The following is a 7,358-nucleotide window of genomic DNA, read 5'->3' on the forward strand; positions in this document are numbered from 1 at the left end:
TTGAGATGCCATGTGTCATTAAGCGTTACAAAATGTACGGAAAAGTTTTTACTTAAACGCTTTCGTGCACAATATACTCTTATTGCGGTGAGCATCAAAGATTCTTTTGGTTTACTTAAATTTTTTATATTTGATATTCAGTTTACTTTATTAGGAATACTTGTGTAATATATTATTTACTTGTAAGTCAATGACAACATTATTTTAATACGTTTGCATCCACAGTTTAGCTTCGCCAAAGAGAACACTGATGGACTATCGGTCAGATGTATTTCACTGTACACATATAAATTTAATAGATTTAATAATACAAAAATTATTTAACAGATATTGAAATCTACGAAATCAACTATAGTCATTTTTTAATTTTTAGATTTTCAATAATTGTAGGGTACTATCTTTGAAGAAATAGTTTGTCAGAAGTGAATAATTTATCGTTGAAATATTTAATTATTTTGTGTTGATGCATTTTTTATTTAAAAATTTGTAAATAAAAATTTTTAAGTGAATATATCATTTCAAATCAGAAACAAAAAATGAGAAGTGTATTCGGAGTATAAAATTATACAGTTATAGTTATTATTATTATTATTATTTGTTACTATAGTTGATGACTGTGGATAATAAAAACTTTGATTAAAAATGTTTCTTATTTGTTTATGGAATTTCCCAGTAAAGTTATATTTTTTCAGAATTATATTTTCGAATTTATGCTGTAAAAAACATTTAATTAACATTGTCGACGCTTTGAAAATAAAAATGTGTAATTTTGTAAACTTTACACTTTTAAAAACTTTGTCATAAACATATTTGAATCAATTTCATATAAGCTTGGAATAATATCTAAAATATTTATACTGACAGAAAATTTTGTTTATTCTCAATAGGATGAAAAAAATTATATTTGTATACATCAAAATTACGAAGTTGCATAAAATTTTTTCACAGATTCCTAAAATTCTTATCGATACTTCTGAAGAGGTAAAGATAATTTTTTTTCTTTAAAGTAAATGTTTAAGAAAAAACGTTTGCATCATGAATAACATTTTTTTCTTATATTCCTAGACTTTTGATACTACAAAAAAAATAATTGAAATAGTATTTGGCAAAAAGTACGAATCATGCTCTCTATTAGATGATTATAGTGAATATTGTAATCAGTACTTTAATAAACAGAGGATCTATCACTCGTTGTTTATTCAATGTATTGTACGTAACAACGAATGTAACTTGAAATAATTTTTTTTTTGCTAACTTTATAAAAAATTTACATAATATTTAATAAATACATTACAGTAATGGTATTTTACGAAAAGTAAATATAATGCATGTTTTATTTATGATTTTTAGTGGTTCTACTTAAATACGAATTCACATAAGATTGGTTTTTCTTCTGATGAAATAAAGAAGTTTGAATGAATGGTGAAGGACTATATATTTATTGCTCTAACATTTATTGAGCTGCGAGCCAAAGATCGTCTACGTAATAAAAACTTCCTCAATCTGAGTCGAATTTTTACACCTGTTGATTATCTTTAGCACCATACAAAGCATCAAATTCCCACTTGCCAAAGCTCTTTTATTATAATCTTTGACATCAATACAAAAGCAATATAATATCACTAGTCTGCGTAATAACGGTCCCTACTATGGAAATTGTTTGCCGTGCCCGCCATTCAGCCGGGATAATACGAAAACTTGGAGCGTAAGTGAAACATTATTCAAAGCAAAGTTGCCGAGGGAAACGAAACTAATAAAGTTGATTTCACGCTCGACCTGGTACGTATATATATATGTATATGTATATTTCAGTATACCGCACCGCAATTACGATCCCATTTCTCGACTTTTCTACGTCTCACGTATACATACATGTATCTATGTTTTATTTATTAAACTAAATTCATGCATATACGTGTGTGTACGTCTATAACACGTGCCTACGTGTATATATGCATAATCATGATTCGAGGTGAAAACATGGGTGGTATTTTTAATTTTGTATTTAATATGATACCTGTGTTTCAAGGTGGATGGACCATTTTTACGCTATACTTAATTTTTAAAAATTCAACGCCCAAAAAAGTCCATGGAAACAACAGTTTACCTCGAAAGAAAAGATGGGCCTACAGCGTGACGTGAAATTTGGCTAAATGATCCATAGCTGTCCATAGAGCCATGCGCCAAGCTTGAAAAGACGGGCGTCATGTGTTTATAACTACCTTGTCTTTCTACCCCTCGTTTCTTCCTACACACACGCAAACAGGTTTATACACATATATACATCGTCGTAATATATTATTACCACGCTTGACTGTGACTTTCCATCTCACTTGTCTGCTGCACCCTTGGCCCTTTTTTCTCCTTTCTCCCCCCTTGTACCCCCCTATGGGAGACTCTTGCCGATTTTTCATACATATACATTGGTTTATTGGGGTTTCAGTGACGAACAAGTACGTGGGCACGACGGTTGTGCGATGCGTATATGGAACGGCTCATTAAACCCTGCAGATATGCGGGAGAGCTACCGCCACCGCGTCAACCTCTATGGGAGCTCTTTGATTGCCTCATTACACCCTCGCGTTTCCCACTATGCCTCGTTATTATACCGCCAGGTATGATCGGATAATTGTGCGAGTGACATGACGATTATGTTTGTTTGCTTTGTGGTGATTTTTTTTTATTTTTAATTTTTTTTTACGTTTACTCGGATGATTCAAGTAGACACACGTATTTGAGGTTAGGGTTGGTGTGGTGGTTGTTGCATGTACGTTTACACACTAAGGCGCAAGTTTACAAAGTTCTTGGTTGTTTAAAGCAAGTGGTGCATTGGCAAAGAGAGGGAGTAATATAATCTCATTCGAGCCGTTGATTCCAATGAAAAGCTTATTGAATAAGGGAGTGGCGCGCAAAAGAAGAAAATTTTCCTATTTCAACGCAGACGCCCGTGTCGGTCCTCTTTCCCCGTATTTTCATCCAATAATCGTTCCGCTGCCTCGAGCTCGGGATTTTAGCTCAATTAAAAATATGATAGAGAGATTGAGAGCGGGGGGGCAGAGCCAGCCGGCAGAACTCAATACCCCGGCCGCGCCGGCCGGCACACCTCCCTGCGAGGATGAATAATTAACTTCTTCGATAAAATGAATTACTTTCGACGCCTTGCCTCCGATCTTCCCTTTTTTTCTCTCTCTCTCTCTTTCCTCTGCGCGTATACATGTAGATTTCGCCCTTTCTTTTCCTTCCTTTTCAGCGATTCGCATTAATTTGACGGAAATTGAAAGAGACTTTTTCACCGATACACACATATATTTTTTTTTCTCACGAACGCGAGCCCTGTAGGGGATAATTGAATCTTTCCTTTCGCACTTGTAGAAGTGGGATTTGATAAGTTTCTAAATTAAAAACACTGCCGTCTCTCGTGAACTGTGAATTCATTGAGTGACGTCAAGTATAATGCCACATATACATTCTCCGTCTGATATTAAGCTTAAGGGAAGTAGGTATCGACTGCAGTTACTTTTAAATAGTAAATACAAGTATGGGCAAAATTAATACGTGTAAATAAACTTTGTTTATTTATTTACTTCATTAATAAATTATCAACAAAAGGTATGTTATAGCTCGATTGACCTTAAAGTCTGATTGGTTTTTCAAACTATTTATTCATAAACATTATTTAATTAGTTGTTAACAAAAAGTTCTTGCTTTAAAAAAAAAGAAATTGTACCCCAGAAGCCGTTAAAAGTGATACTAAACTTGTATGTATTATAAGTGAGAAACAAACTTTTCTTTCTACAATTGTATATAAGAGTATTTCTTTACATGTATGAAAAAACACTTGTAAATGAAACCGTGTCAGGACAGAAAAAGCTGTTTACCGAAGTACCGCTAACATAATAAATAACGTCGAATCATTGAAAGATATTGAAAATGAAGACAAGATCAATTCCAAAGCCTCTCATTCTTTCCTCAACCCCAACACCAATATCGTACATTATTATTCCATTAAATGCAAAAGAGAAATATCGCTCGAGGCGTTAAAAGGAAGAAAAACCCACGCATTCATATAATATGCATATATACGTAGGCATATAAATTTAATCTCCCACTCGAGGAGAGTATTACCAATACTTTTCCCTCCGTAATTACCCTCTCGCAGCAACGCTTCACTCCTCCCTTTTTCTCCCCTCCTTGCCGCCCTCGATTCTCCCACTTCTTTCATCGCGCTTTTCCGCACCGGCTCTCTTTTTTCACGGCAATCCTTGATTTAAATAAGCCGAGGGACCTCCCCCGTCCACTCCCCTCCCGCACTTATAACAATTCCCAGCTCCTATGTATGGAAGAGAGGCCGATGTTCATTTCAATTTTTTTCACCGCCCATACACATATACCACCTCCTCCACCGATATACATATAACTCGATCGTTTTTTCTTACTCTATTTCTCACCTCCCCCCGGCACCCCCCTTTGCGCCATCCGAGAGTTTTCCACCCCCTCATCCTTTCGCTTCACCTTTTTTTTATTCCGTCCTCGATTTTTTTCTTTCCTTCGTATTATGCCATTATTCACTTTGTTCCTTTTTTCTTTCCTCCCGCCTCTTCAATCTTTGTTTTTAGCCCCCATCCCCGCTCGACCACTTTTTCATCAAAATTATTTTCTCCGCTCGGAAAATCGCCGTGGCTCCTAAAATTGACGAAAATCAACGGAACAGTACGTCTAATCTGATCCATTATTTTTTAAATCATACGCCTCCTGTAACGATTTGGAACCCTTTTGGTTCCATTGGTGCAACATAAATATTTTTTGGACTCTAACGATGAAGAAAATCGATGATGCTGAACTTTCTTTACGTTATATAAAGGAGCACACGGTTTATTTCCTTACGTTTGTTCTTATTCTACTTGGGGTGGAATCTCATGAAGTAAATACTACACGTCTATGCAAACAATTTTGAATACGCACATATTCCATCAAATAAGCTGTCAACGGCGATTTGTCAACGAACAGTCAATGACCGTCACATGCCGAAACGTCACGGCACTAATAAAAATTACTTTAGGCGTACAGTTACACGCTTAACACAAGTACAAATAGCGAAGCATTTGTTGCGACCTCGTACACTTCAGTTCATATAGTAGATGCGGAGTGGGCGTGGTCGTTGTATATACAATTGTACAGGCGCACTTACGGGGAAAAATCGCAAAACCGGTGGGGACCTCGATCGAATGGCCTGAACATCAAATTCTTTAAAATTACATTTCAGTTTTAACAAAGTTGAAGAGGTTTTGTAATGTTCTAAAATCATTTTACGCTTCGTGAATAAGAAAATCACAGCCAGTTACAGAAAGTTCGATTTTTCAGTTTTTCCAAAGTCACTGACCTCGGTTGGCTGACTAACAACGCGATGTCACTTGGAACACGAGGTTTTTATTTTCATTATAAAAATCAGTGTACATCGAGTGAATAAGTTAGAACTTGTTTCCAGTCCAAAATGACATAGATTTTTGACTTCATAAAGGTCATTCGCCTTGGTTTGTTAGGATTTTTAGTGAACGGCAAAAAAGCTGAGCTATGATGTTGTATTGCTCAGTGAGATGGGGGCTTTTTTTTTACGTGGAAAATCCGAACTGCGTGCAATAGGGTTGATTGGTTGTACTTGTTACAACCCCTCGGCACAAGAATTATTTTTCAAAATAATGGTACCGTTAAAGTGTTACAATTACGGTAACTTGCAGCAAGTGATTTTAAAGGATTACACAACAGTTATACATTTGTGATGAATTGTTGACAAGGCACGTCATCCCCCATTTCGACTTCTCTTAAACGTGCGCTGGTAAGCCTCCATGATTTCATTATCAGCGCATGGCACTGGTATAACGGAAATAATACAATGTACCAAAAAGGAGAAAAATTTTTACCTCGCAGAAAAAAGAAGGGGTTGTAAACTTATGGGGCGGGGGGGGATGGAAAAAAAGCGGGTTAAAGTGGGCGGGTGGATATTGTGCTTTGAATCACTTGGCCGTCGGCCCGGAAAATAGTCTCCTTATGAGCCCGGATATCGCCTCCCCAACCCCCCCCCACCATAACCCCTCGACTCGACGCTCCTTGAACCTGCAGACTTCCATTCTCTTGTTGAACTCTTTTTATTGCACACATAATCACAATTGCGCTGCTATTATGGGCTAAATAATTTTTTTGTTTGTTTTTCTTTTACTCTGACTTGCGTACGTGTATTGCTTTGCTTCTTTTTTTTTGAAAGTTTATAATTGCACTCTGAAATTGTATTCTCATTGTCAGGGTTTTCCTTTCTCTTTTTCCCAGCATTCGGCTTACGAGCTTGTCGTTGTGTTGGTTTAGCGGGTTAGAAATACGAAAATGTACCCGGGATTTTACGATTATTGGGGGACGAGAGGGTTTCATTGGATAAGCAATTTTGTAGTTAAAATCGACAATTGTCAGTGGTGGAGCTTATTAGATTTACCTCGTAAAAGTAGTAGGGTTTTCACCTATGAATTTCCTTTGTGATATTGGGACTGCCATTGGCTATATATATCATAGGATTCGTGGGATGATACTTTCTGCAGTGTAGAACTTTATCTCGTTTGACTCGATGTTGGGGAATTACCTTTCCTTTACTTCCTTATGTTACGAAATATTTTCTTCACAACTGTGCAAAACAATCCCATTGTAATAGCAAATTTTAACAAACATTTTTTCACTTCATTTTTTACCATTTGCATCTGCACTGCATCATCATCATTATTGTTATTATAATAATAATAATAATTATTATTATTATTGTTGTTGTTGTTGTTGTTGTTGTTATCGTTATTATGCTCATTTATAAAAATAGTGAGACAGTTTGTACCCTCGAGAAGAAAAACGCGAGCTAAATAGAGATACGTTAGCCATAGCACAGACAGGGGAACAGTATATGGCTAAAGAGAGCAAAAGAGGAAGAGAGGGAGAAAATAGTCGGCGGTGAAGATAATAAAGTTGATAAGGGTGTAGGCGCCCCCGTCCCACGATGCCCCTTCGCCTTCCGTACTGCACCCTTTCGGCCCATATTATACCTACATATATATATATATATAGTGCTCCTTTCGTCCCCCCACTCCTTTGCTCGCGCACATGCAACGCAAAGAGAAGAGAGCCGAGAATAAGGGGGCGTGGTCGAGCAGCCATTGGCCGACGGCGGCCCCGCATCGTCAAATAAAATCCAATCGTTCCGAGCCGAAGGAATCCCTCGGATATGCAGTAGGTATATGAAGGACACGCACCATCACCACCAGAGCTGGAAAGCGCGGCCTTTTTTCCCACTCCCCTCCCCCCAACCCGGGGCTCTTCTCCCTCCAACT

Source organism: Copidosoma floridanum, unplaced genomic scaffold (assembly GCF_036245765.1).
Source record: "Copidosoma floridanum isolate Cflo_tuat_1 unplaced genomic scaffold, Cflo_Japanese_pri ptg000006l, whole genome shotgun sequence".
NCBI classification, from domain to species: Eukaryota; Metazoa; Arthropoda; class Insecta; order Hymenoptera; family Encyrtidae; genus Copidosoma; species Copidosoma floridanum.